Raw genomic sequence first — 21,977 nt, 5'->3', positions numbered from 1 at the left:
TCTCCCTCTACCCTCCCAGTATCGCCACTCACACCACTGGTCCTGTAGGGATCATCCGCCCTGGATTCCCTCCCACACTAGCTGCCGGTTGGCAGGGGGTGCTCTTTCCAATCAATCGTTTGGGAAGTTGACCATCCTGCAGGCCTGGGTGGGGAAAGAGGATAGTCCCACAGCCTAGGGAGCCAACGGGGAACAAATTTCAGCTGGAGAAGGACTGGTTGTGGCCCAAGATAGGACATGAGTGAGGAACGGTGTGAGGGGGAGGCGAGAGGAGGAAAAAACATACACAGACAACTCCATCCCTCATGGACTCCAGAGACCTTGCTCACCACAGCCGGGGCAACTGGCTGTTGAGGAGCTGTGACTGACGTCCAAACTGGATGGAAGCTAAAATGTTCCCCAGAGAGGGAACTGTGTTATAGCTACAGACAGAAAACATGTCTTCCAACAGAAAAGTGCGTGAAGGGGGGCGTCAGACAGTGTAAAACATGAAAAAATAATAATAATTTATAAATTATCAAGGGTGAGGAAGGGTGGGAGAGTGGGGGAGGGAGGGGGAAAATGAGGAGCTGATACCAAGGGCTCAAGTAGAAAGAAAATGTTTTGAGAATGAGGATGGCAACAAATGTACAAATGTGCTTGACATAATGGATGGATGGATTGTGATAAGAGCTGTACGAGCCCCCAATAAAATGATTATTTTTTAAACGTGTCTTCCTGTGGTTTAAGAAGTTTGTGAGCCACCATTGGAGGTGTGACTCTTGCTCTCTCCCCTTCTGGGGAAAGGAGAGTGCAGAAAATTGCAGCTTCATGGAAACAAAGCATCGTCCAAAGTAACTGAGTGCAGATATGGTAACTAGATGCTTCCTGGCCACCATACCCAACCACTCTGAAAGACACCACCCTTGGAAGGAAAAATGTGGAACAAAACTCACAATCATAAAACAGACCAGACTTACCTTGTTGGACAGAGATGGGTAGAACTCTCAAAACTATGGTCTTAGTCACCCCCCCCCAGCCTTGAAACGGAACCCACCCCTGCGGCTCGGCTCAATTTTCAGTCAAACAACCGGTCTATATGGAGAGGTACTCACTCCTTAGAACCATCCACCATTAGAGACCGAAGGGTAGCATTGCCAAAGGACTAAGTTCAGGAGTCAAGAAGGGTTAGGAAAGGGGGAAACGGAAACAGGAAGCGCAGGGAGGCCGTGGGAGGAGTGACAGCACATTGTAGGATTGCAATCAATGGCATGAAAGAAAAGGTGTCTGCATTGCTGGAGAGAACACTGCCTGGCTCTCTACACCTTCACCTAATTCCCAATGAAAAGCTAAACAGGAAAGAAGAAAAAATGTCTTCACCATCAGACCAAAGGGCTCCCCCCGAGCAGGGACAGATCCCAACTCCAGGAGCAGTCCTGAGGCATTAGCTGTCTGTGGCCCGATTCTCCCCAAGAACAAAGCTTGAACGCAGCTGCCCACTGGACCAGGTAACACGACCTGCCTTCCAAGGACGCTCCTTGGACTCTCCCCACAGCGAATACAGTGCTCCAATTTCCTTCCACGGGCAAGTGGGACTTCTAGAAATAACCAAAAGTCACCCAGGATCGAAACTTAAAAAGGTAAACAGCAGAGGTGGGTGGTCACGCTTGAGTATATCCAAAGATAGAAATGTGAAAGAAAAAGGGGGGAAAGTATCAAAAACAAATTTTTTTTTCACTTGGCTGAAAAACTGGCTCTGTCAGAAATTCCTAGAGGTTGTTTACCACAACCTTTTGAGTAATGGGAAGATCAATGGTGTGTGTGTGTGCAGCCTCCTGAGGCGACAACCCTGAAAGGGACATCACTCACTCGGAGGTGTGTGTTTTGGTACATTTGTTTCAGCCGGCTACATCTTACAGGCATGTTCTCCACTTAGGAGCCTGACAGAGCACTTGAGTGGTTTGTCCTCAGCTCTTCAGACCCACGTGTATTCTCTTGACGGCTGCACCCAGTAGCCGTGCCCCTCCACAGAGAAGAGCCTTGGCCCGGAGAAAGATGGTTCCATTCCCAGCAGCATGCCCTCGGGCACATGAGTCACACCGCTCCCTGGAGAAGAGACCAAACACACTGCATGCTCTGCGCAAAGCAGGCTCTGGGTGTCCGTCCTTAAATAAGATCTAGTAAGCTAAAAGCCTGGTTGCCAGGTTTCTGTGCTATCTGGACTCGGACGTACAGGGGGCTGATCTGAACAAAGCCCTCTCTTTCTCTGACTTGGGTTACATGAATGGTGATCATTCGGGTGTGGACTGACGTTCAAAACAAGGAGCTGGGGTATAAACTCAACTACCTCCCAACAGAGAAAGAACAAAGGAAGTTAGGACCAGACAAAATCTGTCTGGAGAAGCCGGGCAGGAAAGTGATACAATGGCTCAGGTTGAGCTTGATTCCATTATGAATTTGGTGGAGCCCGTGTTAGCTGGGTCTGGGCAGGGAAGGACTTTCTCTGTCCTTCGGTTTCTCCACCTAGTAAAGAAGCAGTTTCTTTCTGCCAACTCAGGACCTCAGGTCCAGAACACTGACCAATGTAGCAGGAAAGGGAGGCTACAGTCTCCAAGGCCCTTACCCTCTCAGTTCTGATTTTAGGTCAGGTTTTGGTTAAAGGGATCCTGAGCTGCCTCTCAACCGCTGAGAACAATTGGATTAAGTTGGAAGCAGGCTCACACAAGAGCTTTCTCTACCCAATCACTGTCAAAATCGGTCAGGAAGGCAAGCTTCACCCTGAGGCACCAGGTCCTTCTCTGATCACCACCAGGTCAGGCCAGCTGTGCTTGACAAGTGCCTGCGGTGTGTCAGACGCTTCACTGGCTCACAGGCAAGAAACCGAGGGAACAGAATGATGTGCCCCAGACAGGATCTGGACTCCCAAAACCTGAGTTCTCCCCCACAGAAAGCAATCCCGCGACAAGTCCAAGGTCAGCGGGCAGAAGCAGAAGCTTGCTTGTCTCAGTTCCAGCACCGACCCCTTCAACCAAGAGGATCCCAAGGTGGCTTTAAAAAGCCCAGGATCAATGGGTTTACAGCTTGACAACTTACTCAGCACCCACAAATCACAGTAGCCTCTATTGCAAAATGGTGCTGATACAAAGTTAAAACTACCTGCTCAACTCATAAAGTAGACTGAAATAAATACTGGGAAAACCTGGAGACATATCCTGAATTGAAAACATTATTTGATAGTGTTACCAATTGAGTCTCCAGAATTTACAGCCCAACAATATTTTTATGTTTATTTCCAAGACCTCTCCAGAAAGTTCAAGGTGTCAAACAATTAGCTCCTAAACAAGGATCACTTCCTATAGCCATTCCATGGAAGCCTTATAGGGGGGCTTCTTTAGAGGATAGGGGGTTGGGGAGAATCTGCTTTCTCCAGAACAACAATGGTGGGTGTGGGGAGTCAACAAGGCTGTGACAAGGGAGGCGAGAAAGTGATAGAGAAACAGGACACCCATGTCACACTACATGCTTCCAAACGCCTGCTCTGCCCTCGAGGAGTCTATACTGAGCTCGGGTGCAGTTACTGAGATGTGAGAGGAGGGAATGCCAAGGGCATAACTGCCAACACCAGTGAATTTCTCAGGGGGCTTACTTACACCCACTACCAGGAGGGTTGGGGAAAAGCTATGCATAATGAGCAGGATTTAAAAAAAAAAAAAGAAAGTTCTTGTCCCAAACAGACACCTCCACCCACCCCCACAACCCCCTCTCCTTTCCAGAAAGAGAGACAGACAGACAGACCGCCAACGCTCACTGTAAACTCCCAACACCCTGGGGGAGGCTGTCTGACACGGGTTTTCATTCAGCAACTGCTGAGGCCTTGTGACTTAACCTTGGCTTTCTGTGTTCCTCCCCACTCAACTGCCCTCTCTCAAGCACAAGCCCCAGCTCCTCCTCTCACCCACCCTGGCAGCTGGACACCAGCCCAAGCAGCACCCCTCATCTGGCATGGAAAAGCACCCAGTGAGCCTCCAGCAGTGGGGCAGGCTTTGACGCCACTTCCACCACAGCACTGCCCTGCAGGCAGCTTGATGCCTTGCCCTACTGCACAACCCTGAGCCAGTCCCTGCCGTTGTCCAGGCCCCCGTGTCTGCATCTGTGCCGGGCAGAGCCAGCCCTTGGCCCGCATGGCTCCTTCCATCTTGGGTCTGCTGCTTCTGAGATGCTGTGATTCTAACCCAAGGCTTTGGCGAGCCCTCCTCTAGACTCTGCTCCTGCCGGCTTTGCTAAGCAGCCACTTCTCTCCAGAGCTAAATGGCATTTCCTAATGCAGCCCCTCTGCACAGTCCCTGGACGGGGAACAGGTAAGGAAAAGAGGGCAAGGAAGGAAGTCAGAGGAGCAAACAAAAACACTGTCTGCAGGAAGCGACCCCCTTTCTGCACACAGCAAAGCCCCCACCCCCACCCCCGGCAGCATCCCACCCAGCACAGACAGAGCCACGGCCGTAGATGCAACGTGGCCATAACAACATCTCCCCAGGGTCAGTGGCCCCTGGAAACCGCCATGGCCAAAGCACCCGGGCGGCATTAGAGTGAACTAAAGGCATCTCTCTTCCCTACCTGTGACTGTCACAGATGCCACGTCCTAGTCCAGGGACGAAACCCAAACAGCCAAGTTACCAGGTGTTTCCATGGTCTCCCTTTTTCTGCTGCCATGGCAACAGAATGCAACAGGCGGATTTAGCCCAAGACTGCCAGTCTCTAGAGACAAGGTGCTGCTGTATCAGCCTCAGACAGCAACATACCAGCAGCCCCGCAGCCCAGGGCTCAGTTGATGAGCACCCAGACAGCCCCCTTTTGAAGCTCAGAGCTCCGAATCCCTCTTTGCCTGTCTCTAGGCTTCTCAGTGTCTCACTGCAGGAAGTGGAGGCAGCCGTCTCCTAGCAGCAGGGGTACCCCACCCCAGAGCCACAATCAGCACATGGCTTAAGAATATCTTGCCTGGCAGCCTGTAAAATGAACACCCTTTCGCGAAGAAGAAATCAAAGGCGAGTGAGGTAGTTCTTACCTTGGGCGTGATTCTCTGTCAGTGGTATTATTCTCCTCCAGACACCACACACAACATTCTAGATTTCAACTCATGTGTCTTTTCCACACACTCCAGTGAGAAAACTGTGGGCTGCTCAGAGCCCAGTGGAAAGAAAAGGCTAAATTCACTAGGATGCAAGGAAAAGCAGGCCGGGCTAAGGGACTCTGCCAATAGGAAGCTTGCAGGCTATCTTGGGTACCTTGCAGCTGGCCTCTAAGCCCAATAGCGTGCTTCTGAACTTCCAAAGCACCTATTCTCTCTCAAGCCTCAGCTCCACCTCAACATCAAATGCTCGACAGAGCCTAGGGATCCATGGACACAGTCTCCTGTCACTCATCTGCCAGCGTCACCACTCGGGAATGTGTTCCTCCTCTTCCCTGAGAGCTGCAGAGGTGTACTGCCGGTGGCTTCCTGGGCAGCCCAGCACTGAGGAGACAACGTTCCTGTGCACACGGGCACCAGACACCAAGACCACAGCCCTGGAGGTTCCTCAGCCCATGTTTAACCCGGGGTGTGGCCCTTTCAGCTTCTTGCTCACAGTCCAAGGAGGTCGTTGAGAATTAAGCAGGGGAGGCGGCTTAAGCACAGATGTGCAAATGATCCAGGTACTGGCTATCAGGCCCTCTCATAAAGGCTGGAGACTACTTTCTGGAGACAAGACCATCAAGAGACTTGCTTGGTGTCTCTCAAGCAAGCGTGAAGTTATCACAGACCAAATCTCCTTCCCGCACGAACAATTACAATCTCTGGGCAGCTGTAGCCCACTTCACATGCTAACATTTGAATACAGCCAAGGAGGGGGGCACTGACCCTTGAATACCACTAAACTGAGGGGCAGGATAGCACAGTGGCTAGATGCACAGGATCTGGGGCCAGACTGCAAACCGTGTGACCTGTGTCTCACGATCCACAATACTAATGGTATCTTCCTCCAAGGAGGTTGTGAAAAGACACAAAAAAGTCCTTAGAAAAGTGCCTAGCACATCACAAATGCTCCCATTAAATGTGGGGAAAAAATGTTACTTTATCATTCTTGCTAGAGTTAGCAAAAAAAACAAAGCTAACCCTTATTCTACTAAAAGATAGGTTTCATATTTAAGGTGAAATTCTCGATTCCTAAGCAGAAGATTCTGGAAAGTTCCTTTCCCAGAGAATGACAGACTGAGCTGAGATTTGCCTGTGCGCCCATTGATTGGTCTCCTGTCTTGGGCAGCCGCAAGACAAATGCACCATTCTTCTACCTGCCAGTCCTTCACAAAGACATTCACCACATTCCACCCCCACCCCCCATATTTCCTCCTGTAACCTACACATGAGAGATCAAGGACCATCGGCGCCACCTTGAAGGGGAGCCTCGATTGCACAATATCACTTGTGAAGTTCAGTTCCAGGATCACAGTGGGCCTTTATCCTTACCGTGAGCGGCCTCGGAGTCAGCTCTGATGCCTAGGGACCACAGGGCCAACAGGACAAAGGGTTTCATGGTCTTGGGCCACCATCATAACCATGGCTAGTCTGAGTTCATTTTTGGAGCTACTGTGTCACTCTGACACATTGAGAACTTCATTCGGCTTCACTAATGAGCCCTGGTGGTATCATGGTTACACGTTGGGCAGCTATCCACAGGTCTGCAGTTCGAAACCACCAGCCTTTCTGAGAGAGAAAGACTGGGCTTCCTACTCTCATAAATAGTTTCAGTCTCGGAGACTCACAGGGGCAGTTCTGCCCTGTCCTATAGGGTCACCATGAGTCGGTATTGACTCGATGGCAGTGTTTTGGCCCCACGTCCTTCTCGAGTGATGGAGAGCCTCCCTTGAGGATGCATTCACAGTGAGTGAGTTGAAGTCTCAGACAATATTCTATGACATATAGGGTTTTTGCTGGCAATTTTCAAAAAATCGTTAAACCTCTCTTCTTAGGCAGTTCTTAGTTCAGAAGTGCTGCTGAAACCTGTCCATCGTGGGTGACTCTGGCTTTTAAAGTACCAGTGGCATAGCGTCCAGCATCACAGAAATAGACAAGCCACCAGATGTGTGAAGCCGCTAGTTGGGTGTCAGGGCATGTCCTCAGTGCTCCATCAAATAACGAATGAAGAAGTTCACTGAGACCATGATGTAACGATCCCTACTTTTCCCTACACATTGTACTTAATTGTACTTAATGCAGTCTGGGGCTATATACGCTCTTGCAAGAAGAGTTTTCTTATACCTATTGGCTTAGGGGTACAGACATATCTCCAAGACCCCTTCCCTCCCTGTGGTCAACAGGAGCCCACTAACTGATGCCCACCCACCTCTAGGGCCATGACAAAAATTAGGTAGCAGGGCACAAAAGATGCAATGTAAAGACAAGTACTCTAATCCTGCAATCAAAGAAGCTTATAGCTGGCAAACTCCAAGGGCCTGCGCTTCCTGTATGAATCTGCACAATGACTTATTGAGAGTAGTCATTAGTACTACCCAACAAATACTGCCGGTGCTCTTCCCAGGCACATGGTAGAAATGCACTTCCCTGCCACCCTGAAGGTAGGCATGGTCGGCCATGTGACATTGCGTACATATGAATTACCTGAGAACCTACAGGACTTGTCATGAGATCACGTTAAAATGTGTGTCCTGACAGGTGTAGTTGGGATAGAAAGGCAAATTCTCAGCAGCAGGTAGAGCTGGAATGACCCAGCACTGACCTACATAGGGAGGCTGGGAACAGAAAGTAGTCTAAATCAGTAGTTCTCATAATACAGCCACACATCAGAGGGCCGGGCCAAGGTCTTACTGAGTCCTACCCTCCAGCGTCTCTAATTCAAAAGACCTGGGATGGGAATGAAATGTGAATTCCTAACAAGTTCCCATATGATGCTGGTTCAGAGAACCACTGCTCCAAGAAAATTAGCTCCAAAAATCTGGGGCTGGAGCCTTAGGCAAGAAGATTCAATGTGTTCTAACTCCCAATGTTTAGCCCTCTTTGGAGTAGTCGGGGCTGGGGAGAGAGACCATTTTTCTTTTCCAAACAACACCTTTAGTCTCTAAGGACCTAATTGGCCATCTCAACTCAGCCTTCATTCTCACTATATAACACACAACACAATCAAGTTAAGTTCTGTGACGGAAACAAAAGGAGCCCCAGTAGTGAAGGTGAGATGGATGGGCTGCTAACCAAAAAAGTCCATAGCTGGACCCCACCGGCCATTCCACAAGAGAAAGACGAGGTCATCTGCTCCAGGACAGATGGACAGCTGGGGAAACTCAGAGAGCACCTCTGCCCTGTCTTGTAAGTTCTTTGAATCAGAACCTAGAGTGGATGTAGTTTTTAATTTTAAGGGAACAAAACGGGGATTTCATTCATTTTCATACTTTAAAGCAAATGTTTCTGTGAGGAGAAATGATGGCTCAGTCACTTTCCAGAGTTCCCCAGGATGTAAACAGGAGTGTCTTCTGGAGGAAGGAATTTAGACAGTTGACTGCAGTCTGTCTCCAACCTTCTATTTACACTACAAATCTCCACTGCAAGTCAGTCATCTTGCCCTCTGACCCTACCAAGACTGGTCGCATTGTCCCCAGTTGGAATGACACCCCCCACACGCATGCGCAAGCTCACTTATTTTCAGTTATCTAATTCCTCCCTCGTCTTCCAGCCAAACCCTTCAAGAAATTCTTCCCGCTCCATAAAAGCCAATAAATCACCCAAAGACATAGCAATTTTACCTCCCAACTCATGTCAGAATCCACCCTGTGCTCTTCATTGTTCACTCTAATTCAGGGGTGCTTCTGACATCTGGGCTTCTCGGTGGGCAGGGAGCCTTCTCCACCCTCCGCATGCTCTTCTCAATCCTTCCTTGGTCTTTGCCCAGACTGCTCACCTCCTTGATGGACAGCTCGCCATTTTAACCGCATCTCCTCCAGAAAGGGAGACGCTCACATGGTTCCCAAGTCAGGTGAGAGCTGTCTTGTATCGATTCCCATTGAACCCTATGCCTTCTCTAACACGACTGCTTCCCAAGCCTGTGGTCTCTCATATAATTATCTACTCCCATAAAGATTTACAATTTTGAAAGCTCGCAGGGTAATTGCTACTCGGTCCTGTAGGGTCGCCGTGTGTCAGAATTGACTCGATGGCGGTATGGTTTGACTCAATAAGCAGCTCAGTAACAACAGGGGCATGTCTGTCTTGCTTGCTGCCATAGATAACTGCAGAGTCCAGCACAGCCCTGACATAATGTAGGCACTCACTTAGTAAACATGCAACATATGCAGGAATCTATATATTTGAATATGTATCACAGAAATCTATCCTCTTTATACCTAAAGCACAGTCTTTTCTTTTTAATCGTTTTATTAGGGGCTCATACGACTCTTATCACAATCCATACATACATCAATTGTGTAAAGCACATTTGTACATTCACTGCCCTCGTCATTCTCAAAACATTTGCTCTCCACTTAAGCGCCCAGCATCAGTTCCTCGAATTTTCCCCTCCCTCCCCCATCCCTCACGAGCCCTTGATAATTTATAAATTGTTATTTTGTCATATCTTGCCCTGTCCGACATCTCCCTTCACCCATTTTTCTGTTGTCCATCCCCCAGGGAGGAGGTCACATATATATATCCTTGTAATCGGTTCCCTCTTTCCAACCCACTCTCCCTCTACCCTCCCAGTACCGCCACTCACACCTAAAGCACAGTCTTATGGATTGTCTGGCCACACAGCTGTATCCACCACTGGAGAAAAGCATCCCTATTTCCTTCATGAAATGGGATCTAGAGGAAAGGGAACCTAGACAAGCGGAAACATCTTTTCTTTGGAAAATGGGCGCAATCAGGAATAGAGAGATAGGCCAAAGGGGCACCCGCCTCAGTAAGAAACAAAGGCTGCTGTGAGGCAGGAAAGGAAAGGGCCACGTGACCGTGGCAGGTAGTGGTGGAGACTCTGAGTCCTTGTCGAAGTGACTAGCTTCCTAATGTGCCACTGCACCCTCCACCCAGGCTTTTCAAAATGGTGGTGCCTCTGTCTCCAAGCCATCTAAAGGAAGGGGTCTGCTCAATGCCTTCCCAAGAGTGCCTGACCCTTAGGATTCTATAAATAAACTCATTTCAAGTAGGAATTTGAGGAATCCACATTCTGGCTCTATCTTTCCACAAAAAAATGCTTGCTGTCTAAGAGACAAGACAGCCATTAGTTCGCTCTCTCGCTCTCTCTCTCTCCCCACCCCAAGGCAGCACAGACCTTGGAGCATGGCTGGCCTGAGGTGACACCTACCTCTTTTACTCCCAGCCATGCTACTTTGGGCTCGTGACTTTACTTTGAGATTCCAGCTTCTTCATCTTGAAAATGGTGCTCAAGGTCTACCCCTGAGGATGATTATTTTAAACGATATATGCATGCCCGATCCTTGGCAAAGCATTTTACACAGTGTGGCATAGTGGCTTACTTGTTGGGCTGTGCATCACAGAGTCAGTGGTTTGAACCCGCCAGCCACTGCTCAGGAGAAAGAGGAGGCGATCTGCTCCCGCAAAGACTGCAGTCTCAGAAGCCCACAAGGACAGTCCAATTCTGTGCTGAATCGACTCGATGGCAGAGTGTAGTTTGGAAACTGGCAATGGATGTCAGTGTTGTCTCGCTTTAAGCAATCCGTAGGCTAAGGACTCTAAGCTGAAAATACTGAAGAAATAAAGTGATTTATTTGAAATGTGCTTCAAAATAATTCAGGAGATGAGTGAAAAAATGCAGGTGAGTCCAAAAGCAGCCATCTTTGGAAAACTGCGGAAGGTGGGTGAGGAATCAATACATTGGGTTCATTACCATCCCTCTACTTTTGCATATGTTTGATGTTTTCCACAATAAAAACTTTGAACGTATTAGGAGAGGCAAATGCTGCAAACATATAAATACTTCTATGAGAGTGCTTCAAAGAAGTTTGTGGGAAAATTCCATTATCTCCCCATTCTATTTTCCATGAACTTTTTGAAGCGCCCTCAATACAGTAAGTACTCAGTTAAGAATAACTCATTAAAAAAAATCATAATGATTCTTAGTCTCCCTTTCATGTTATGTAAATTTCCCCTCACTTTCAAACAGCGAATCAACTCCTACTAGCAGCCAATTCTTCATCACAATCACCTTCACTTGTAGCACGTTCAGCTCTTAAATCACTGGAAAGGTTTGGAGCTTTTCTTACAATAGGGCTAAATAAGAAGCATATGTGCCGGTCCCAACTCACCTACAAATAGGTGAGTTGTGATTTGTAAGCCTGGGACTGCCTGACATTTATTTAGACTACCGTGGTAAAGTCTCGCCTTCAGTGTGGGAGACCAAGATCCAATTCCTGGCAATGTACCTCATGCACACCTGATAACTAGATGTCAGTGGAGGTTTGTGTGTTACTATGGTGCTGACCAGGTCTCCATGGCCCTTCCAGATTAAGGGGAGTAGGAAGAAAGGCTTGGTGATCTACTTCCAAAAATCGGTCACCAAAAACCCTATGGATCACGATGGTCCCTCCCACAAGTGATGGTGGGTTGACATAGGATCTGGCAGCATTATCTCATGGGCATGACCCCATGGACTGGTTGTTGACGTGACAGCTGTTAACAATAACAACAATTCATTTTAAGATTAAATTTGGTCTAGGTGACTGGCAGTGGAAAAAAATGACTTAAAAAACAAAACAAAACCAAAAAAAACCCGGAAAGTCAACGCCGCTCGATTCATATTTCAAACAGAAATGTCTCAGATGAGACGGAGAGAGCAGAGCCACCCTATACACTTCTCAGCCTTCCCTGCAGAGAAAGGAACCCTTCTTGCTTGAGATGCACACGCATTTGAGATAGACAGGCTTGGGTGGTAGAACCTGGCTCTGAGCACCCTCAGAAGCCCCACTGCAATAAGCGGGTGAGCAGGACTGTTCCTACGGCAGGGACAGCAGGTCGAGTGTTCAGGGGCAGTGGGTGCTGCCAGTCCTCTTCAAACTCAAGACCAAAACACCAAATCCACTGCTGGGAGTCGATTCCCCACTGGACAGTGCAGAAGGGCACCAGGGGGTTTCATAGAAGCAGACGGCCCACCCTTCCGTTGGCAGCCCAGCACTGAACCTCGATACCACCTGGGCTCTTTTCCCCAAGCCCAGTTCTGTCTACACTGTGGCTCTGGACTGTTATTATTGGAGCCTGGCTTGGGAGGCTGGTTCGGCTGGGTCTGAGGATCCGTGTAGGAAATGTTCACACAAGAGGAGTGGGTCTTCTCGAGGATGCCTCTTTGAGTCCAAGAGCTTTCGAGAGGGTCTAATGATACCACCAATCACAGCACGTCTCTATCCCATCTTTCTTCCTCTGCGTCTTCCCATGGAGAGAAGTCGGGAGACTGAAAATAAAAATCTTCCCACATTTCCCCTTGAATCAACCACCCCACTCCACGCCCCTCTTTTCTGAGAAAAACGATGGTTCAACAAGCTTTGTTTTGAACAAATGCCTTTAAGTTCCCAAATTCCACTGGATATAGAGAACAGACAAAAATACTTACTCTTCTTGAAGAATGAAGTCACTATTTTCTGGAGAAAACTGCCCCGTCACAGGATGCTTAAACACTGTGGTGTGCTGGTTATGGCTAAAGAGAAAAGAAAGAGACCAGGACTGAGAAGGCATGTGAGTGGATGGGGTCACAAATACAACAGGTCAGTAATGTTAGAGGACCCCTTAGTCATCAAAGTTTCCTCCCAGGGAGGGAAAGCGAGATGTCTTCTCTGACAGGCCTTTGATCCAGTGGAAAAAAAACAAGATCTTCCAGCTCAGGCGCCAAAGCCCACCTAAAATGCGGGGATTTTCATTCGAAGGGAAGTCTTGGCTCTGAGAGAACACTCCCTCTTAGAGAACTGAGACATGGAACATGGAATTACTGTAAGGTGGCGCGAGCTGAAACAAGAATGAAGAACAACAGATGGCACCCTTTCAACCACTTCCAACCACCGTGAACCAAGGAAGGAATTCTAAGAATTAGCCACCCACCCAGTAAATTCTATCTTCTTAAAATTCTTCTCCCTATACAAAATGTCTTCACTTCATTGATGGCATATAAATGTACGGGCATGTCTCTGCAACATGACCCGCACAATTTCAACACTGTGTCGTCTCTAATACCCTTTTGAAGTTGGAAGGGATCAGCTTCCTCGCCAAGCTGACAGGCACAACCAAAGTGTGTAGGTGTTTTGTGCATCCACAAAGGGGAGAGGGGCAGGGGGAGGAGGAGGAAGAGGGAGAAGTGGTTCCCATTCTCGGGGCCCCAAGTAGTTGACTCCGGAAGCTTGTGTTTTGCTCTACAAATAAAATAAGGCGGCCTCCTCCTGTGTTAGTCAGGGGTGACCAGAGAACAAATCCAGGACACTCGTGTATAAGAGAGAGCTTTATGTCAAAGAGCAGTTGTATATTGAGAAAACATCCCAGCCCAGTCCAGATCGAGTCCCTAATTCCAATATTAGCCCCTATGTCCGATACCAGTCTATACTTTCCTCTTCAGACACACACAACACATGCAACGACACCAAATGCAGTAAGATCAAGACCAGAGGGTAGAAAGTCTTGTGGATGCAGTGGTGGTGGAAGCATCTCCACACTGGCAGGGATCTTCATGTGGCTCCTCCAGCTCCAGCGTTCTGGATCCCTCAGGGGTCTCCATGTGGCTTGTCAGCAAGAAGACAGGCAGAATGTCTGTACATCTGGCCTCTAGTGAGCTATTTATCTTTTTCACGCCGCCAAATGAGGTCATCAAGCTGTGACCTGATTGATAGGCTAAACTCCATGCTTCACAAGTTGACAGAAGATTATGTAACTGCCACACCTCCTTTTACAAATAACCAAAAACTCCTGACTACCACGTCCATTCCAACTCATGGTGACCCGATACGACAGGGTAGAACTGCCTCTGTGGGTGTTTGAGGCTGTACATCTCTACAGGAGCAGAGAGCCACATCATTCTCCTAAGGAGCAGCTGATGGTTTTGAACTACTGAACTTGAGGTTAGAGTCCAACACATTCTACTACACCACCAGGAATCACACGTTATTCAAAACACATATCACAATGTGAAATCACAAAATACGTAAGCATTTTAGAAATTAAGAAAACAAAATCACCTGTGACCTCACCAATTCGAGAGATATTTGGACATCTGGTTCCAAGCTTTCCTTTTCTTCAATTACTTTTTTTAAAAATTGTGATTATAATTTATATTAAAATCTTTAACTTCTCTTTTGGCTACCTATTAACATAGAGATTGCCTATATCACTAAGAACTTTTCGTTTGAAATAGGTGAAGAATAGTCTTATCATATGGATGTAAATGTTGCTCTCCACATAACCACTCAAAAATGTTTGCTGGATGCGCGTGTTCTGGGCATCACTTTAGATGCTAAAGGACCCAATTCACGTGGTTTTGTTGCTGCGGTCGAGGGGATTCTAACTCTTGGTGACCCCGTGTGGGCAGACAAGGCACGGGAAGGCTTCTGAGGCTGTGCCCTCTAGGTCTGTCTGCGAAGACGCAGGTGGAGTTGGCCCTTGGACCAGCACAGACACCTCCTTTCATTGCACTGCAGCGCATTGTGCTCCCCAGGTATTGAGGGGTTGTTGTTTTTGTTTTAACCAGTGGAAGGTTTGTGGGAACCCTGCATCGAACAAGCCCATCAGCCCCATTTCTCCCACAGCAAGTGACTCAGTCTCCAAGTCACGTTTCAGTAATTCTCACACCCTTCCGAGCTTTTGCATAATGCCATTGTGTCCTTAATCGACTACAGCAGTGTATTAACATAACTTTAAAACCACAGTGGATCATCCATTTTACACTCAACAATTCATGCACATTTTCTTTCAACTTCAATCCCCTCCAATCCCCATTTTGTTTCATTCCAATCCCCTCAATGTATCACTGTTGACGCCACTTCTATCCTGTACTTCCCGTTTCCATGCTGCCTCTTTTCCTAGCTCGCTTGGCTTTGCTCTTGGATAGATGCTGCCCTTTGACCCTAAATGGCTGGCTTTTCTAACAGGGAGGTGAATTCAGTTCCAGACCATGACAGGGTGATGAAGGGCCATGGTCTTGGGGTGAGGAGGGCAAGGTCCTGTCTCTATCTAGCCAATGAGTCTGGTTTCTCTCCACAGTTTTCCTCCTTTCTATCCAGGACCTTCCAATGTGATCCCTTTAAAAGCAATTGGTAGCTTTAAAGGGGTTACAGAAGCCCTCGTGGCATAGTGGGTAAGAAGCTATGCCGTTAACCCCAAGTTCAGTTGACCCCACCAGCTGCTCCTTGAGAAAAAAAACTGTCCTGCTCCCAAAAGATTTACAGCCTCAGAAACCCACAGGGGCAGTTCTACCTTGGCCCATTGGGTCATTATGAGATTGAATCAACTCAGTGGCAGTGAGTTTTGCAAGTTTTGGTAGGGGTAGCCAGGCACCAACTAGTTCTTCTGGTCTCAGGGTGTGGAGACTGATATCTGGGGGTTCATTAGTCCACAGGACTAACTCTATAAACAGAACTTTTATATGCACTAGGAAACAAAGAACAATTCGTGTGACTTGCTCTATTGTGCTATTCATTTATCGCAGTGGCCTGGAAGTAAACCCAAGTATCTCCACATCGAACAAGAATCCAGCACTTAACCATGTACACCACCTCACTGCCTTCTAGAAAGGTTGACATTCCTACACCTTTTAGGTGGTTCTCCTCACTGTAACTAAAATACACTTAATAGCATAGACTTTTTATGCAAGTCATTCTCTGGGGTTAAAGTCCCAGCGGTAAAATTACTCCATCAAAGGCTAGAGACATGTTTAAAGGCTCCTAATTCAGACAGCTAAACTGTGTTCTCTGACAGAGTTAACAGATCACCTCTGTTTGGCAGTGTTAAGTTAGTTCCTTCTCAAAGTTCAGTGTGGAGGCTCCCCAGAGACCAGCAGGTCTAAGTCAGCATAACAGAACAGTTACAACAGAAGTGTCTAGGCCTACAAGTATTCTTACTCTACCTCTCCAGCAGTCAGAGCATCCTGCATTCTGCGTGTGGGAGAAGCTGAGCACCAAAGGTTCAGAGAGCCCCCGAACGCCAGCAAGCCAGGTAGGAAGCAGACAGAGCCTGATGACTGGGCTGCTCCCAGAGCCGGGCAACTCTGCACCACCCCTGCCACCCCCTCACCTCCCAGCCAGAGGCAGCCTCTGAATTCCCAGCTCCTGCTCCCCGGTGAGCCCTTGCAATCCTCTGACCTCATCTGGCAGGCAGCAGCCTGGTCTCCCATAAAAAGCCGAGCGAGGGCATGAGCATGGAGACAGAGAGGGAAACAGGCCCATCACCACCTGTTTCAGAAATCCTCGTACCATGTGCTCAAGGGTTAGGCTTCCTTTACACCCGGATTCTTCTAGAAAGTCATCTCTACTCATCAGGGAACATTAAAACATGAATTCTAATCTGAGCCCCCTCTGGACCTGCCTCATTCCTGCCTTGGTTGGCAGGGGGAGGGAGAGTGGGAGGAGCCAGGCGTAATGCCTGGCTCATGACAGACACAACCATAAAGCAACAGCACCACTGTCCACCGTTACCTCTGGCGTGTTCTACCATCTACAAGACGTTTGCATTAATGCCAACTGCTCCCATTTCAGGAATGAGGAAACTGTGCTGAGAGGCTAAGTGACTTGCTCAATCTAACTTCATCGCTAAGTGAGCTAAGACAAGAACTCAGGTCTTCAGTTTCCAAATTCTGTCCTCTTCACATCCTAACGGGCTCTCCCCCTTCCATTAGGAATCTGTGGGACTGGCAGCATTCTGGCCATGATCAGGGAGTCCTAAAGACAGACATCAGGAAGACAGCACCCTGTGGCTGCTTCCCTCTTACTGCTCACCACTGGCCCCAGACCAAAGTTCGGAATGACATCCACTGTGTGATACCCACCTAGCCCTCAAGCAGCCCTGGATCCTGCCACCAGACCCGCTTGGTGGCTCTCAGCTAAACAAAGAGAGCGGATCATCTCTGTGCTGGAGCAGCATTCAACAGGGACTTCACATGTGCTGCACAACCTTCAAAGCAAATCTCTCCTCCACCCTCCTTGACTTGTACCAGCTGAAAGCACCCTAGAGTCTTGGGTCAATGAATCCTGAGCTGGAAGGTGCGGGCACTAAGATACATTTTGCATGCCAAAATTAGAGCAAAGAAAGTTACACTTTTCGAAAGTGGATAGAAAAGTAATAACCATCAGTTGATGAGACCTACAACCAACCTTGCTGCTCTAACATAGATGTGCTGCCCTGTTTACAAGGAGTTATGGGCCACCAGCATCGTCACCGTCTTCTGCAATTACAGGAAGTTTTATGTAGGGCCACTATAGTCAGAACTGACTCAATGGCAGCAAGTTTTTGAGTTGCATATGGTTGTAGTCATCTGATTTGAAGCTATCTATTGACTCGGATAAGGCAGGTATGTTTATCTCATTGTGCGAGTGAGAGAGAGAAAGAGAGAGACAGAGAGACTAAGGCTCCAAGCTATGAGTTAACTATTTGAACACTGTTTAAACAACAAAAGACTTAGACATTGAGAAAAGAGATCATCAGGGTAACATTGAGAAAAGAGATCATCTGGGTAAAGTCTCCCGAATACTGACATTTCAAAATTCAGTCATTTCTGATAAAACACCCAAGTTGCTAATGGCAGGGCTTCTGAGTCAGCCCTCTGGCCTAGGGAGCTTGGGTTCCAATGGCTACTTCACTAAGCCTTCCCAGAAACCTGACAGGTAGGTTAGGTACCTCCCCACCAGGCTACAGGTGAGGAAAGTGAGGCCCAGAGAGGATGGATGATTTCTCCACAACCACAGTCAACTCCCAGGACCCCTGCACATGACCGCCCCCTGCTCTGATCTCTCTCCATTACTCCACGCTTGCCCTCACCAAGCACCAAATTCTCAAACTCATGTAGTGAGTGTAGTCTTCTAGATTTACTTGCTGTGCCCACCTTTTAGCCCCCAGGAGAAGCTTCAGGTGCTACCAGCTTGTAATTCTACAATTATTAAGAATTTAATATTTAATAATAAAAAACAAAACTTTATGAGCCACATTCTCATCTATCTTCAGACCAGAAGAACAAGATGGTACCTAGCTACCACTGATTGATCTGAGATTGTAATACTTTGGAGAAAAATATGGAGAACTCAGATTCTTATTTAAAACAACAGAGAGAGAAACCGGAATAGTAGAGCATGGCAGACCCCCTGAGCCTGTCACCCAGAAACATTCTCCAAACCCAGAACCAAGCCTACCTCCAAGCTTCCCCTTCAGCAAACTAGCTCAGAGTGGCCCACAAAACCCAGGACATGAGCCATAAGGTGGGAGCCTGCCTTAACAGCCTGCAGCATGAGACCCAAAGGCCACACTGACTCAAAAGCAGAGAGGAGTACGGGGCCGAGAAAGTAGAGAACTGAAAAGGGCCCAAACTGAGCACACCTGAAGAGCATGCTGAGTGTGAGGTTTGTGTTCAGTAGAGGTCACCAGTCCCCAAGCCCTACACGTCCGAAGCATTCAAAAGCAATGTCATTATAGAATGTCAATGAAAATTTTCAAATGGAACCTAACTGCCTATATAAACTTTCACCAAAAACTCAAAATATAATTTTCTTTAAAAAGGCGGCTCTCAGGGTTCAAGAGGGAGCGGAAGTGGGGAGGGAGAGGAAAATATGAGGAGCTGATACCAAGGCTTCAAGTTGAAAGCAAATGTTTTGCGAATGATGAGAGCAACAAATGTACAAATGTGCTTGACACGCTGTATGGATGTGTGGATTGTGATAAGAGTTGTACGAGCCCCCAATAAAATGATTTTTACAAATGAACCAATGTAAAGAACAGAGAGCAGAAAGATGGAAGAACATGAATGGAGAGATGAGACATCTGTAGAACTTTCTTGCTAGTGGGAATGTAAACTAGCACAGCAGTAGTTGAAAACCTGGTGACTGCCCCTCAAAATATTAAACATAGAGTACTAAAATAAAAGAAAGGTGGCTCTCCTGTCTCATCATCCTGTCTAAAAGAGCATGGGGCAAGTACAAACACATCCGCTGAAATACTTGTTCCTAAACCTGAATTGCCACCTTGCTCTCTGGTGGTGCGGAGATGCTCCGGCTGGGAGCCAGGTGGTTGGTTTCAAGGGAGCCCCAGAGCCTTTCTTTCCTCCATAGGAGGGCTCCTACTTTTCCTCAGGCTACTGAGAGTCCTTGGTAAAGGAGGCAAAGCACAGGCTAGCTTTAGTTTCAGACCCTGCTCTGATCCCAGGAGCAGGCCCTCAAGAATGAGAGGCTGCCAATCTCATCTGGGAGACGCCGGGAACCAAGGACCATCCCCAAAGGCGGGCCCCACATGGAACCATCCCTGTACATACACACGTCCTCACAAGCCCCAGAGCAGGAATGGCCTGAGTTAGGTCTTCAAGAAGTCTTGACAGTCAACCCAAGAGACGGAGCAGAGAACAAAGAGAGGGCCAGGGGGCTTGAGACTGACAGGGACTCCACATAGGAAGGAGGCCATCAACAACCACATTGAGGGTTTTCTCTATTTTGGTGTTGTTGTTAGCGTTTCCTGTTTTTTAATATATGAAATCCAGGATGGGTGAATCTATAGACAGTAACTGGATTAGTGGTTTCTTGTGGGTATAGCATGGGAGGATGGTAATGATTGCACAACTCTTCTTGATATGATGGAACTACTGAGTTGTATGATGTGAATTATGTCCCAATAAAAGTGTTTAAAATAATAAATAAAAAGGACCCTCTTTTCATTGGTATGCTGAGTGGTAGCTGCTATTCAGTTATCACTTTCTGGCTTTCGGGCTTCTCAAAGTGACCCCAGGACACTCAAAGTATTGCCGGCAGGTGTGAAGCCCCATTCAACACTGCCTCCGGTGTCTTAAGGCACTTAGTGTCTTTGTTCTAACTCCCAATCTCTCAAGGAAGCCAAGGATCTTGGGGAACTTAATAATGTTCCTATTGAGGTCCCATAACTAGAAACTGAAAAAACTCAATTCTAGGAACACAAGAGGTCCCCACTTCTTCATGTCTCATTTGGGCTGCAGAAATGAGAGGTAGCCATCAAGCATCGGTACAGCAAGCATCACCCCATTCCCTCAACATTCCTTAATCTCCTTGAAGATTTTTGTTTCTCACTCTCCATGGTAAACAGACAGGCAGCAAAACATTTGCCCATTTCAACATGTTTCACATGTCTAATTCCATGACATTATTCGCTTCAATTTTGTTGTTCAAACATCGCCACCACCCAAATAGCTCCTTCTGTTTCATTGCACTTTCCAAATATCTCCTCCTGTTTTATTTTATTTACTTAGCACTTTCACAAAATTGCTCATTTAGCTCCGAGTGTCACCACTGCTGATCTCTGTTGTTCCTTAAGGGAGCTGAGAATCTTATTTAAATGGGCTTTCGAGCTTGCCCTGCTTTGAAAATGTCAAGAGTTACAATAGCTGGGTACACAGGACCACACCGTAACAGGCCCCTATTCCAGGCGCATGAGAGCTTGGCTTTGAGGAAACAATGTTGGTCCCAGTCTCTCTCCAAGTGGAAGCTGGATGCACAGCCCTAGCCAGCCTTGTTCAGCATAAGTCTGCCCAGAGTCCTGGAGTCAGGAGATGTGGGATCAAAACAGAGTGAGCCACTTTACCGCTCTGAGCCTGTTCTTTCACTTGTAAATGGGGGTCATAGCATCCCTCTCCAAAAGGCAGTTGGGAGGGTAAACTGAAAAAAAAAAAAAAAAAACAGTCTATAAAAGTGCCTGACACAGAGTAGGTATTCATGAAATATTTGCTGAATGAGTGAATGAGAAATGCCTACACTCCTACCTTGCTGCAAGGCCATGCCTCCAAATGAGCTAGTTAATCACTACAGGAGTCTGGACTCAGATCACAGAGAGACCAGCATCTAATGGGTCATCAGCTTTCAGAAAGCAGTTGCTTTCTACTCTTACTGCCAAAGGAAGGAAGAATGAGACATTAATATGCCAAAAATGCTTCATCCTTGGCTCTCCCCCAACTGTGTTACAATATAATTTGGAGAAATTAGCCCTCCTCCGCAACTTTCCCCCATCCCTGCAAGGAGGGTTAATACACTGAACAGAGAGAACCAAAGGGAAAATTATCGAGTGATTCCAAACACAAGAGGATAATACAAACATCACCTGTACCTCCCTTTTGCGGACTGTGAGCGTATTTGGAGTGAAGCCTACACTGGTGAGTGATTATCCATTCTCTATATTTGCCTTCGGTGTAGTTCACATGCTTGCTCTCGTTCCCCTTCTCTCGCCCTGTCCCAGGAAGAGCCTCCGTTCCTTCCTGGGGGGCTGGGAGCAGCCATTTATTTATTTCTCATGGTTCTCTTGATGCACAGAAACAGCAAGACCCAAGGAATTGGCACCTGCACTCCTCTCATCACTCAAGAGCCTGGACACAAGCACGTGTGAATCTGATCATGTGCTTGTGGAAAGTCTGTCCTTTCCAAGCCCTGGGTGTAACAGAGCAAAAGTTGTTCACTGATCTATAAAATCTTGAGATGTCATCAGATTAAACCCAGATATTTTCAGATGCTCTCGGCGGCCAGCTCATTCTGTAAAGCACCTTTTCTGTCCCAGTAACCTGCACCTTGCACCCAACTCCCTCCCACAATCATGGGACCCCAACACTCAGGATTGCTGGTTGATTAATAGTGAACTTTGATTTTTTTATTTCACAGGATCGTCAATATCCATGAAAAGATTAAGACCAAACACGTAACCTAATGACGCAGCAAACACATTAAGAAATGTACCCTCTATTTATAGAGCTCTAGATAAAGACATGTACATATACAAATATATTATATGAGGATGGGGAAATAGATCTATGAGCCTACATTTATAG

The 21,977-nt window shown here is 47.4% G+C and overlaps 1 protein-coding gene across 1 annotated transcript in view; it reads right to left on the bottom strand.

Moving 5' to 3' along the window:
- PLEKHA7 (pleckstrin homology domain containing A7) overlaps positions 1 to 21,977 on the bottom strand; it is a 104,111-nt gene that overhangs the window by 79,684 nt on the left and 2,450 nt on the right. The window contains exon 2 of the mRNA XM_045290984.1: positions 12,579 to 12,662. The gene's annotated coding sequence lies outside the window, so the exon portion shown is untranslated. The remainder of the gene's footprint in view (positions 1 to 12,578; positions 12,663 to 21,977) is intronic.

Source organism: Echinops telfairi, unplaced genomic scaffold, assembly GCF_000313985.2.
Source record: "Echinops telfairi isolate 266 unplaced genomic scaffold, ASM31398v2 ScPeMD7_60;HRSCAF=208, whole genome shotgun sequence".
Lineage (NCBI taxonomy): Eukaryota > Metazoa > Chordata > Mammalia > Afrosoricida > Tenrecidae > Echinops > Echinops telfairi.
This window is presented reverse-complemented; position numbering and strand designations above follow the sequence as displayed.